This window comes from Triturus cristatus, chromosome 12 (assembly GCF_964204655.1).
Source record: "Triturus cristatus chromosome 12, aTriCri1.1, whole genome shotgun sequence".
NCBI classification, from domain to species: Eukaryota; Metazoa; Chordata; class Amphibia; order Caudata; family Salamandridae; genus Triturus; species Triturus cristatus.
The window spans coordinates 299828569-299841942 of NC_140595.1; the positions used below are offsets into that span (position 1 = coordinate 299828569).

Below are 13374 nucleotides of genomic sequence, written 5' to 3' on the forward strand. Positions count from 1 at the left end.
TTTGCTATTTCTATAGCATTTTTAAGATCAGGTTGCTTCTGTAATAGCTTTTCTTGAATTCTAGGATTGTTAGTACATCTAACCACCTGATCCCTAATTAGTGAGTCTCTAAGACTTTCGAACTCACACAATTCACTCAAACCCCTAAGTACAGCCACATAACTTGAAACACTCTCTTGCTTCCCCTGAACCCTGCTAAAAAATTTGTGTCGTTCAAGGACAATATTCACTCTATCACCAAAGTGTAACCTCAATTTTAACAATGCCAAGTGGTAAACATCCAACTGATCATCTGCTAAGTTTGAATCTTGCGGTATGTCAGGAAGCGTATCAAAAACTTTTCTGCCATGGGAACCAAGATTATGTAATAATATGTGCTGTTTTCTTATCGGACCAAATCTTTCTCCCCCAATGGCTATTAAATATGATTCAAACACTTTTTCCCATTCATTCCAAGGACAATTGGGTTCTGAAAATTCATTTAGGTATGGAGGAGGTTGAGACATATTTGCAGCCATTTTTAGAAGGTTATATAGGACTGGAATTCAAACAGTAGAATTACAAAGGAAATTTCACGCCACAATTCCGAAGTCTGAATAGTGACTGCCACTGAACAACAGGATGAAAGGAAAATACTACGAAGTTTCAGGTTGAAAATATAACTCCGTCACTGCCGAAATTTCCACAGAATGCTTCAGAATAGATGACATCCACTATGGAATAGAGATGACAGGCTACTAAGGATTGGAGGTGTGCCTGTCACCGTTACGAGGAACTAACAAAACTTCCTCAGAATGCTTAAGAATAGATGGCAAACGCTGTTGAAATAGAGATGACAGGCTAAAAGGACTGGAGGTGTGCCTGTCACCGTTGACAAGCAAATACCACAGAAGAGGCAAAGGCAAGGAAGACTTTGCGAATTATAACACGGAGACCAGCTGAAAATGTAAACCCTGGATGTTGGTGGTTAACTGTTCGTGAGAAATAAGCTCCGCCTCTGTATGGCCCTCCGCTCTATGATATTAGGCGTGTCTAAGCTGAGGGCGGCTGCGCTGGTGCCGTCGAACACGGAACAAGGAAGCTGCCCCCGAAGATTCCTGAGGGGAAAAGGTGAATTCTCCGCTTCGTAACCCTCAAAACATCAGCTGTTTTCCACTTGAAAGCTGGTACTGGACCCACAAGCACACCAGAAGCCTGAGGGTGACGGATATGCCAAAGACCAGGGGCGCCCGTGCAAAATTACCTCAAAGTAGAAGGCAAACGCACAAAACACACTGGAACCTGAGGGTGGCGCGCCCCCAAGGACCAGACTGGAACGTGTCCCCAGTCCCTCAGCGTTGAATCGCTTTGAAACCAAACGGGAACCAGAGTACGTCGTAAACGCTGAGACACAGCTGGGCAGAGCTATGAGTTTCCCCGCAGTGCCGTCAATACATAGCTCAGGGCTAAGTTCGACCACACCACCGCTCCGCTGGAAAGGCACCAACCTTTTCTTGATTTTATAAAATGTACCTCACCTCGTGGGCCACAAGGTGTATGAACGACACTTCGAGCACGAATACACCAAAGGGATGGAGGTGGACACTGCTCCCTCACGCAGTCTTCTCATCACCAGTGTTGAAATGAAGACAGCACGCCAGATAGGTAAGACCTCTTTATTCCACCTCCACAGTGCTCCACAGTTCGTCTATAGTCTCTCTGACGGAACGTTACCAACATTCTAAGGCAGCCTCTCGGCTAACAGAAGGGAAGTACCAACAGCTGGGAAAGAAGGGGGGGAAAAGAAGAAGAGGAAGAATCCAAAGGAGGAGAGGGTAAAGGAGGAAAGGACTACGTGGGGAAAAGGGACATAATTGTAACAGTAACCTAACTGGTTCTGCAGACGGGGATTAATTAAAGTAAACAACATTGTCTATGCATCCCCTTAGAGAACAATTGAAGTAAAACAAACTCTGCATACAAGTGTGAAAACATTTGTAAATTAGACTTGTGCATCCCGAGGTAACCTCTAAAGAAAGCAAAAGTTAAGCTGTAAACTTAACATATACAATGTCGCTGACCGCGGCCCCCACAGGGAACCACTACAGCGGTCGGCGCCCTAGTGTCGCCTGGGCACCGGTCACCCCTACCCGCCCCACCTTCCTGGGGGGCAGGGACTCCGGCCGGTGTTCCCCTCCTCTTTCCTGCCCGGAAGAGACGCGAGGGGCGTCACTTCAGGGGCTCCTTTGTGCGAAGGGGGAGGCTATATAGCCGTCCCCCACCATGCTGGCGACCTCTTGTTCGCCTCGCACGCCGCATGAAGGTGGCCATGCGGTGTGCGAGGCGATCCAGGCAACCAACTGGGCCGCCTGGCTGCCTGATGAGCCGGGCAGCTCTGGGGCGAACCCCGCCTTTGCTGCCGACCAAGTGATTCTCTTACAGGATCACGTGACCGTTGGTAACTTCTACTCACGCCCCTTCCCGGGGCGGAGCGTCGCATAGCAAACCCCCGGTTGTTCAGGCCCACAACCGCCCGAAGGACTAGCGGGGTGCTGACACGGCTTCCAGGACCCTCCCATGAGGCTCCTCGGATTTGGCTCTGGCCCCCCTATGGTGCCGCGCAGAGGTACCCTTGGTACCAGCCTGCTTCCAGATCGCCCTGTAACTCCGCGTGCAACGAAAAAAGGAAACATTACAATATTCTCACCCCCACCTGCCATCACCACGCCGGGTAAGCGGTAGGGAGGGATGCGGCGTGCGAGGCGAACAAGAGGTCGCCAGCATGGTGGGGGATGGCTATATAGCCGCTCCCTTCGCACAAAGGAGCCCCGGAAGTGACGCCCCTCGCGTCACTTCCGGGCAGGAAAGAGGAGGGGGACACCGGCCGGAGTCCCTGCCCCCCAGGAAGGGGGGCGGGGAGGGGTGACCGGTGCCCAGGCGACACTAAGGTGCCGACCACTGTAGTGGCCCCATGTGGGGGCCGCGGTCAGCGGCATAGTATCGCCATTGGCACCCCTCAGTCCCCCCTCCAACAAAATACATTACCCAATAATCACACAAACACAAACTGTTTGATTGGGTAACATGCTGCACGTTTATTACATACACCGTTATGTAATAGGTGGGTTATCTTACGGGCGATCCAAGGGCAGGCAACCAACTGCGCAGCCTGCCCGCCTGATGAGCCGGGCAGCACTGGGGTGAACCCCGCCTTTGCTGCCGTCCAAGTGATTCTCTTACAGGATCACGTGACCGTTGGTAACTTCTACTCACACCCCTTCCCGGGGCAGAGCGTCGCATAGCAAACCCCTGGTTGTTCAGGCCCACAGCTGCCCGAAGGACTAGCGGGGCGCCGACATGGCTTCCAAGACCCTCCCATGAGGCTCCTCGGATTTGGCTCTGGCACCCCCTATGGTGCCGCGCAGAGGTACCCTTGGTACCGGCCTGCTTCCAGATCGCCCTTTAACTCCGCCACAGCTCTGGAGGTGGCCCCCGTCACCGCCAGGGCCCCCCACCACAGCTGTAGCCTACCTGCAACCTCTCATCTCTAACACCTCGCTCAGGTCTAAGAGAAATAGGTCCATGCCAACTGGTGGCAAGTGCACCCCATCTTTGTCACAGTACCCCTTCACATTCTCTTTGATCGTCTCATGTCTTATAAAGCCTAGGCTCCTCTGGTCAGCAAACCTTGCGCATTGCCCCATTGAGGCGCCTCCTGGAATGCTCTACTGCCTCCACTGATTTGGCCCCTCGCCAAGTTCTGCGTGGAAACATCTCTGACCAGAGGACATCGCACTGCCCTACGCGCTTGCATATCTCCCCTAGGTCCCTTTTCATGGCTTGCAGCAGAAGCCTTCTCCCCAGAGCAATTAGGTCATTCCCACCCAGGTGAATCACTAAGATTTTTTGGGGGGACCCCTGTGCGACCAGTCTCTGCACCAGCTTGTTCCGGAGCTCGCTCCATCTCATGCCAGGGAAACCCTTCCACTCAAACTGTGTCAGTGAGAAGTGCTTCATCCAGTTCCGGTGCGACGCCCATTGTGCCACCCTGGAGATAAATGAATGCCCGATCACCCACACCGGTAGCCCTAGTAAAACAAGAGACACGGTTTACACTCCTGGTCATTTAATAACTTTGAAAAATATACGCACAATAATCAATAACCGCTACAAATCACTGCACACAAAAGAATTTGCAAGGTACCTCACGGGCGAACGTATCGTTTATAGCAGTCTGATACCCACCGCCCCACCTTCTTCACCCTCGCAGGCTCCAAGCCTGCCATATAAGCAGCCGTAGCCGCCCCAATCCTGAATGAGTGACTGGAGTATCTCTTCTCTGGCTGAGCCAAACCTGCCCTGGACAAGCTGGCCCTGATCATTCTTTCTATTTGATATCTGGTCAAAGGGGCCTGGTCCATATGCATCAGCAAATAGCCCGGGGCAGGGGTACGGCACACCAAGAGTTCCTTAACCCAGTGGACCGGGCAAAACCTAGGGTCCCCGAGGGGCCTGAGAACCACGTCAATCCCGTGCCCCGCCTGGTCGGTCTTTGACCTCTGGAGTCGGATCGACAGAGAGTCTGTGATGGACACGTCTGAAATGCCTAAGGCATCCCCTGAATTGTCAGTCTTGGACCTGGCCACCAGCTCACTAATTAGGAATGCGCCGAAAAAGGCCAAACAGAAAGCAGCCGTGAAGAGGGTGGCCTCGTACTTTGAATAGGTAACCCCCTCCAGAGCGCCCAGCATACCCATGAGGATGTTGAAATCAATGGGGGCCCTATTGTCCGGAACCCTGGGTTCATCCCTAGCCCACCCCTTGAGAGCAGCCCTTATGGCGAAAGATTTCATTGGGTCTGTCCCCCCTGACAGCCTGGTGTCATGGCTCACCGCCGCCAGATGGCTACTCACCCATGAGTGGCTTTTGCCCTGCTCCCTTGCCCACACCACAAATGCTCTGACTCTACTCTCTATTGGTGCAGCCGAAATGCCCAGTGAATGAGCCACCGTCCTGAAGGTGGCCATGTGGGCACCATAACGCCTCCTGGTGCCTGCAGCCAATGATCTCTCCCCCATAGTTCTCAGTCGTTGGCCCACTGCAGGATCCTCCAAAGGTGCACCGGGAATGGGGTCATCTGTGGTCTCTCGCCCGCGGCCAGGCCTCCCTGAAGCGGAGCCACTGAAAACGAGAAAGAGCATCAGCTGCCACATTTTTTTACACCTTCAATGTGTTTTGTCCTGAATTCCACATTGGCGCAGGCAAATCCTAACTAGTTCACTCAACAGGCATAGGACAAGGCGGCACCTGGCTGTCTGCCCATTGATGGCCTGGACTACCGCCATGTTGTCAGACCAGAATAGGACCTTTCTGTCCGACAGGGTTTCAGGCCAAAGGTGTAAAGCAATTACGATGGGAAACAGCTCAAGTACCGTGATGTTCTTTGTGATCTTGCGCCTGCGCCAGGCATTGGGCCACTCCTGGGCACACCAGCTCTCACCCAGGATTGCCCCAAAGCCCTCCCTACCCGAGGCATCCGAGAATAGGCATAGCTCCTGACTGTCCACCCATGGTTCCCGCCATATCACCGTTCTATTAAAATGGGAGAGGAAGTCGTTCCACACGGCGAGGTCCTGCTTCAAACCTGTCCCTAGCTTGACCCAATGGTGCTTCTTTTTCACCCCTGTTGTAGCCCTTGCTAATCTCCAAGCAAAAACACTCCCCATGAGGATGACCCTGGCTGCAAAGTTAAGTTTTCCTAAAAGGCATTGGATGTCATCCAGGGTAGTCTTGTCTTTCCCCAGCAAAATGTGAATCGCCTGACGCAGAGCCTGTACCTTATCCGCAGGGAGTCTGGACTCGCCCTTAACCGTGTCCAACTCAATGCCTAAAAATATCATGACTTGCGCCGGACCCTCAGTTTTGCCCGGTGCTAGAGGCACACCCAAGTGTTTTGCCAAGTCTTGGAAACACTGCAGTGCTCGGGCGCACTCCTGCGTGTCAGCCCCCCGATGAACAAGAAGTCATCTAGGTAATGGGTCACTCCCTCTACCCCGTACTTGCTCATTAGGGCCCATTGAAGGAAGGAGCTGAAAGCCTCCAAGTACGCGCAAGACACTGAGCAGCCCATGGGCATGCACCTGTCATAGAAAACTTTGCCCTGCCACTTGAAGCCCAGGAAGTGTTGGCTCTCAGGGTGGACCGGCAGCAGTCTAAACGCCGACTCTATGTCCGATTTGGCCAACCACGCTCCCTTGCCTGCCCTCCTGATCATGTCTACCACGAGGTCTAGGGAGCAGTAGGACACCGAACACCTCCCTTCCTCCAACCAAAAATTTACTGAGTCCCCCTCCGGGTACGACAAGTGCTGTAGCAACCTGAAAGATCCAGGCTCTTTCGTTGGCACTACCCCTAGGGGGGAGATTATGAAATGCGGCAGGGGAGGGTTGCTGAAGGGGCCCGCCACCCTACCCAGGGCCACTTCCTTCTTTACTTTAGCCAAAACTATCTCAGGGTGGTCCCTCGCTGATTTGAGGTTCTCCGCATCCCTGCTCACTAGGGGGCCTAGGTATGGGATGCGAAAACCTTCCACAAAGCCTTCCGCAATGAGGGTGCCATCTTTGCTGTTGGGGTACCCATGGAGCAGGCGAAGGAGGTTGGCAATGCTAATGGGGGAGGGACATTTGCCCGGGGTGGGAGGGGCAGGGTCCAGCTCGTGGGGCTCGAGGTGGCCTGCGTTACAGTTGGGAGGCAAAAGGGTACTGGGTGGTGTGGGAGGGACTTGGACCGGGCCGCACTTACTTGTCCTGTCTAGCTGGTGGTTGGCCCGAGCTGTCTCGCTTGGAACAGGAGGAGGCAGTGTGGGGGGCCCCACACTTACTGCAGTTGTGGGCGAAGCTGCATGCTTTGCCCCATGAACATGAGCCGGCGTCTCAGCTGGCATATAGAGAGTGCCTTGTTGACTAGAAGTAAAAGCAGTAGTATAAAGACTTGAATCAAGAAGCCGTAGTGGTAATACTTGAATCTCGTGGACCAATGTCACTGTTGCAAAACATGCCTTACTCATGACAAACGTGGTCAAAGCCATTATGAAAACAAAATGCAGTCTTTGAAAACGTGTAATATAACTGATGCCATGCGTGGTCAAAGTCATCCTGTAAATGAAATGAAAATTTTCCAAACCAATTTGACCACTAGATGGCAGCGTAACTCTGGCAGAGAATACTGAAGAATCATAACTGTGCAAAAACAAAATCTCACCCCACAGTTCCATTTCAACGCTGCACTTGAGCAAATAACGATAAAATAAGTCACCGGCCGTGTTGTAATGTCACCGTCGCTCCAATAATCCTTTCAATCCTGTTCTCCCCATTTAAGGAGTACGTGGTTGTCAAATTGTAGTGTGAAACAGCATCCTGTGCCATCTCCAAGATGGCGGTGCGCTATATCACGCTGTGCCGAGAGGTTCACGGCACGTTCGTGCAAGCAGGGAACATCCAGCAGCATGTCACAGGGAAGACGGAGGACGTCGCAAGCACTATGGAGAAGGTGGAGATAAGTGCGCGCTCTGCTCCAGGCGCGCGAGACATACTTTGAAACACAACACAGCGGTTGTTAAAACCGAGGTTCTATATGTCTCACAGGGGCACCAACAATCAGGGACAAAGAAAGGCCTCACCTCTTAAAAGTGGAATAGACGCAAGTTGCAGTACCTGTACACACTGATTGAACAGATCCCTGTACAGCTCGGATCTCGTGTGGCACAATGAGCACTCCGACAGTCATCACTTCTCCCTTTGATGTCTTGGTGAGTGTGAAATTAAACTGGTTTGCACCGGACAGAAGCACAAGAGTGCGCATGGGAGACACAAATTCAGGCAGACTAATTACGTAGATCGTTGAGGCAGTTTGACATTGTAGAAAGTGAGCTTCAGTGTGTAACTATTAAACTTGTCCCAAACGAAATTGAACGTGTGAGACTGAATCCCACTCCGCACAGGAAACACAAATTCAGGCAGTCCATTCAGGCAGTCCAATTACCTTGCTGTTGAGACGCTGTAGAGACAGCATGTATAGACTTGAGCTGCAGTTAAACAGATGCTGTAGGCACAGCAGGAACAGATTAGAGCTTCAGTTGAACAGATGCTGTAGGAACAGCATACAGAGACCTGAGCTGCGGTTGAGACAGGAACTGGCACTGTCGCTAAGAGGGCGACCGATATGAGGTCACTGGTGGGGCTGAGGTGTGCCAGTAGTTGAGGAAGTGTAGCTGCAGTTAGAGGAGTTGCTTAAGCTTGACAGGAGGTTCCCTGATACTCCACACTTGAAAATGAAGGTCTTAAAAGGTACACACGCAGGTTCTTTGAGATAACTTGTCGCCATAAAAATGTAGTCACTCACTCCAGGCAGATTGTAGTGTTTCAGGAGTGTTTATTGTAGTAGTTACAAATCCTGTAGTTCAGCCCCACCAGGAGCAGCCAGCATGCTGCTCAGCTATTCTCAACTGTAGCCTCACACTCCCAACATTCCATATTACATCATTCAGGGAGAATTCCACTTAAATAGCATGAACCACATTAGAACCAGGATACTACAGCGGTCTGACGACATCTGTTTCAGTAAGGTAAGCCTCTATTCTTAGAGGTTCCTTCTTCAGTTATATGTTTTACCAGTATAAAGTTATGAGATGCTGTTTTGCTTTCGCATTTTGCATTACTATTGTATTACTGATATCCTAGTGATAAAGACTACAGTGAATATATATATATATATATATCACCCTGGATTCATTGGAGTACGTAGCGGATTATCCAAATATTAGGTGTGATGAAATTGAAAAAAAAAAAAAAAAACATTATATATATATATATATATATATATATATATATATATATATATATATATATATATATATATATATATATATATATACACACACAAAACAAGGTTGCTCTCCAAATGAAGCGCCTCACAGTTTAAACCCATATTTAATCAAACTGGCAACAGCAGTAACACAGCGCACTGGACTTAGTATGTCTCTCATAGCCTTTTGCCAGACGCGTTTCCGGAGGCAATCTCCCTTTTTCAATGGCAGGCTCAGCAGGAAAGAAACAGCTGCCTTGCATCTCACAGTCATTTAAATATTCATAGTCCCGCCCAACAGGGCGTGCAGCATCGAGCATTCTGGTAAGTGTAGTTGAAAACCTACTCACAGTTGTCCATGCTTTCCTCAATAAAGTTACACATTTGCGAGTTACGCCGTTTCTGCTGTTATTCTTATGCCCAGATGAAAAGGGTGACTTCGTTCCCAAATGTTACCCTTTCGTAGAGAAACCGGACATGCACTGTCAGCACGGGGGCAGCTTCGTGACCAGAGCAGGCCACTATATATCCAAAACAAGGTTGCTCTCCAAATGAAGCGCCTCACACGAAGTATAGTTTAAACCCATATTTAATCAAACTGGCAACAGCAGTAACACAGCGCACTGGACTTAGTATGTCTCTCATAGCCTTTTGCCAGACGCGTTTCCGGAGGCAATCTCCCTTTTTCAATGGCAGGCTCAGCAGGAAAGAAACAGCTGCCTTGCATCTCACAGTCATTTAAATATTCATAGTCCCGCCCAACAGGGCGTGCAGCATCGAGCATTCTGGTAAGTGTAGTTGAAAACCTACTCACAGTTGTCCATGCTTTCCTCAATAAAGTTACACATTTGCGAGTTACGCCGTTTCTGCTGTTATTCTTATGCCCAGATGAAAAGGGTGACTTCGTTCCCAAATGTTACCCTTTCGTAGAGAAACCGGACATGCACTGTCAGCACGGGGGCAGCTTCGTGACCAGAGCAGGCCACTATATATCCAAAACAAGGTTGCTCTCCAAATGAAGCGCCTCACACGAAGTATAGTTTAAACCCATATTTAATCAAACTGGCAACAGCAGTAACACAGCGCACTGGACTTAGTATGTCTCTCATAGCCTTTTGCCAGACGCGTTTCCGGAGGCAATCTCCCTTTTTCAATGGCAGGCTCAGCAGGAAAGAAACAGCTGCCTTGCATCTCACAGTCATTTAAATATTCATAGTCCCGCCCAACAGGGCGTGCAGCATCGAGCATTCTGGTAAGTGTAGTTGAAAACCTACTCACAGTTGTCCATGCTTTCCTCAATAAAGTTACACATTTGCGAGTTACGCCGTTTCTGCTGTTATTCTTATGCCCAGATGAAAAGGGTGACTTCGTTCCCAAATGTTACCCTTTAGTAGAGAAACCGGACATGCACTGTCAGCACGGGGGCAGCTTCGTGACCGGAGCAGGCCACTATATATCCAAAACAAGGTTGCTCTCCAAATGAAGACCATCATGCATTCGCAATAGACACGCCCATATGGGCGGAACAAACTATAAAAATCACGAGTACGAACTGCATGCTGTTTCCTCCGGTTTTGCCAGTGAACAAGGGATTTTCTTACCCGAAACGCGTATGGCAGTGAACTATGCCGAGAGGCACTACTGAGTGTGCTGCTGTCTGCTGATTAAAAAGGTCAAATCTCACGTCTCGTGTGGCATCTTCAATCTTCGAGCACTTCATTTGGAATGTTTCATGGCTTGCTCTGGCCGGGAAGATGCCCCACTGCTTCAGGAGCAGGTCCAAGCGCCTTGATTTCAGGGCGCAAGAGGAGAGACGTGCGTCCGTATTGGTGAGACGTAAACAAAGCAGCAACCCAGTTGTGCTCAGCAAGGCGACCCACTGTGGATGTTATTTGTCGAGGGGAATTCACAGCAGCACCTACTATAGGAATTAAAGAACTATAAAGACCATCATGCATTCGCAATAGACACGCCCATATGGGCGGAACAAACTATAAAAATCACGAGTACGAACTGCATGCTGTTTCCTCCGGTTTTGCCAGTGAACAAGGGATTTTCTTACCCGAAACGCGTATGGCAGTGAACTATGCCGAAAGGCACTACTGAGTGTGCTGCTGTCTGCTGATTAAAAAGGTCAAATCTCACGTCTCGTGTGGCATCTTCAATCTTCGAGCACTTCATTTGGAATGTTTCACGGCTTGCTCTGGCCGGGAAGATGCCCCACTGCTTCAGGAGCAGGTCCAAGCGCCGTGATTTCAGGGCGCAAGAGGAGAGACGTGCGTCCGTATTGGTGAGACGTAAACAAAGCAGCAACCCAGTTGTGCTCAGCAAGGCGACCCACTGTGGATGTTATTTGTCGAGGGGAATTCACAGCAGCACCTACTATAGGAATTAAAGAACTATAAAGACCATCATGCATTCGCAATAGACACGTCCATATGGGCGGAACAAACTATAAAAATCACGAGTTCGAACTGCATGCTGTTTCCTCCGGTTTTGCCAGTGAACAAGGGATTTTCTTACCCGAAACGCGTATGGCAGTGAACTATGCCGAGAGGCACTACTGAGTGTGCTGCTGTCTGCTGATTAAAAAGGTCAAATCTCACGTCTCGTGTGGCATCTTCAATCTTCGAGCACTTCATTTGGAATGTTTCACGGCTTGCTCTGGCCGGGAAGATGCCCCACTGCTTCAGGAGCAGGTCCAAGCGCCGTGATTTCAGGGCGCAAGAGGAGAGACGTGCGTCCGTATTGGTGAGACGTAAACAAAGCAGCAACCCAGTTGTGCTCAGCAAGGCGACCCACTGTGGATGTTATTTGTCGAGGGGAATTCACAGCAGCACCTACTATAGGAATTAAAGAACTATAAAGACCATCATGCATTCGCAATAGACACGCCCATATGGGCGGAACAAACTATAAAAATCACGAGTACGAACTGCATGCTGTTTCCTCCGGTTTTGCCAGTGAACAAGGGATTTTCTTACCCGAAACGCGTATGGCAGTGAACTATGCCGAGAGGCACTACTGAGTGTGCTGCTGTCTGCTGATTAAAATGGTCAAATCTCACGTCTCGTGTGGCATCTTCAATCTTCGAGCACTTCATTTGGAATATATATATATATATATATATAAATTCACTTAAAAAACCATAGGTTTCACACATGTTATAGTTAGCTGGACATTTCACTCGTGAAAAACCATTGAAATTCCCCCGTTATAGTTAGTGCAGGCAACTATAACTCACGCGACCGCAATCCTCTGCTGATGATGTCAGATATTACATTACTGTATTTAGACACTTATTTACCCATGTCTTCTTCCATTAATTTTTAGCTATACATATATTACAAATATTTTTTTTTCAGAAAGACACATATGTCATCAGTGATGTAATATCTGACGTCATCAGCAGAGGATTGCGGTCGCGTGAGTTATAGTTGCCTGCACTAACTATAACGGGGGAATTTCAATGGTTTTTCACGATTGAAATGTCCAGCTAACTATAACATGTGTGAAACCTATGTTTTTTTAAGTGAATTTGCAAGGTTTTTTAAATGCTAATTCCTAACTATAACGTGTGTGAAACCTATGGTTTTTTCAGTGAATTTGTACGGTTTTTTAAATGCTAAGTTATGTATTTTTGTTTTTTTTTTAAGGTTTTTCACCATGCGCGCACCGTGCGCGCGCTGTGGGCGTGCGGTGTGCTTCGCGCACCGCACGCCCACGTTACGCAGTTCGCGGAATTTTTCCATTTCTACCGTACGCGCACGCTACGCGCACTCCGCGATTTTTCGAAACAAAATTAAAAGACATTTTGGCCCTTGGGGGTCCTTCTGGGACCCCCTGACAAAGGCTAGGGGGTCAGGAATTGTCCACCCTGCCCCCTTTTCACATTCTCCACCTTTGTTTTTCACCCCCTCAGACTGCGAGAGACAAAATGGCGGCCGACACTTCCTGGTTTCGACCGATTCGAATGTTTACTAAGATCTAACAACCAATCAGAATCGCGCTCGCGCACGGCAGCGTGCGCGTACGGTAAGTTTTACCGTACGCGCACGGTGCGCGCTTATAGATATCTATATGCTTTTAAATGCTATTTTCTCAGGAAATACTGAACAGATTTACACCAGACCTGCAAAAGGCACATCCCTGACCTGAGGACTACCTCTCTGCCAAATTTCAAGTAATTCTGTTCAGCCGTTCGGGCTGTAGCTTGGACTAAAGGGCCTATGGAAAAATGCATGGGGAAAACGCGTTTTGGGACCCCCCTTTTTCTCAGCCCCCGCTTGACGAATCCCCCCGAGACTTTCAGGGAAGGAGCGGAGCGCCCCACCTATTTTGAAAATTTCGCGAGGATTCGTCAATCGGCGCCAAAGTTATTCCAAATAGAATGTTGCGGATTTCCTATGGAAACACGATCCTAACTATAACTATCTACTGGCGACCGCCATATATATATATATATATATATATATATATATATATATATATATATATATATATATATACACACACACACACAACTTTCTCATG

General features: G+C 49.2%; 1 protein-coding gene across 3 annotated transcripts in view; it reads left to right on the plus strand.

Moving 5' to 3' along the window:
* JOSD2 (Josephin domain containing 2) overlaps window positions 1-13374 on the plus strand; it is a 168885-nt gene that overhangs the window by 43673 nt on the left and 111838 nt on the right. The window contains exon 1 of one of the 3 annotated variants that reach the window (XM_085638831.1): window positions 7453-7786. The exons of 1 other annotated variant lie outside the window; for it this stretch is intronic. The gene's annotated coding sequence lies outside the window, so the exon portion shown is untranslated. Of the gene's footprint in view, window positions 1-7452; window positions 7787-13374 lie in introns of those variants that run through there. One more of the 3 variants, XM_085638834.1, reaches the window with a different exon arrangement.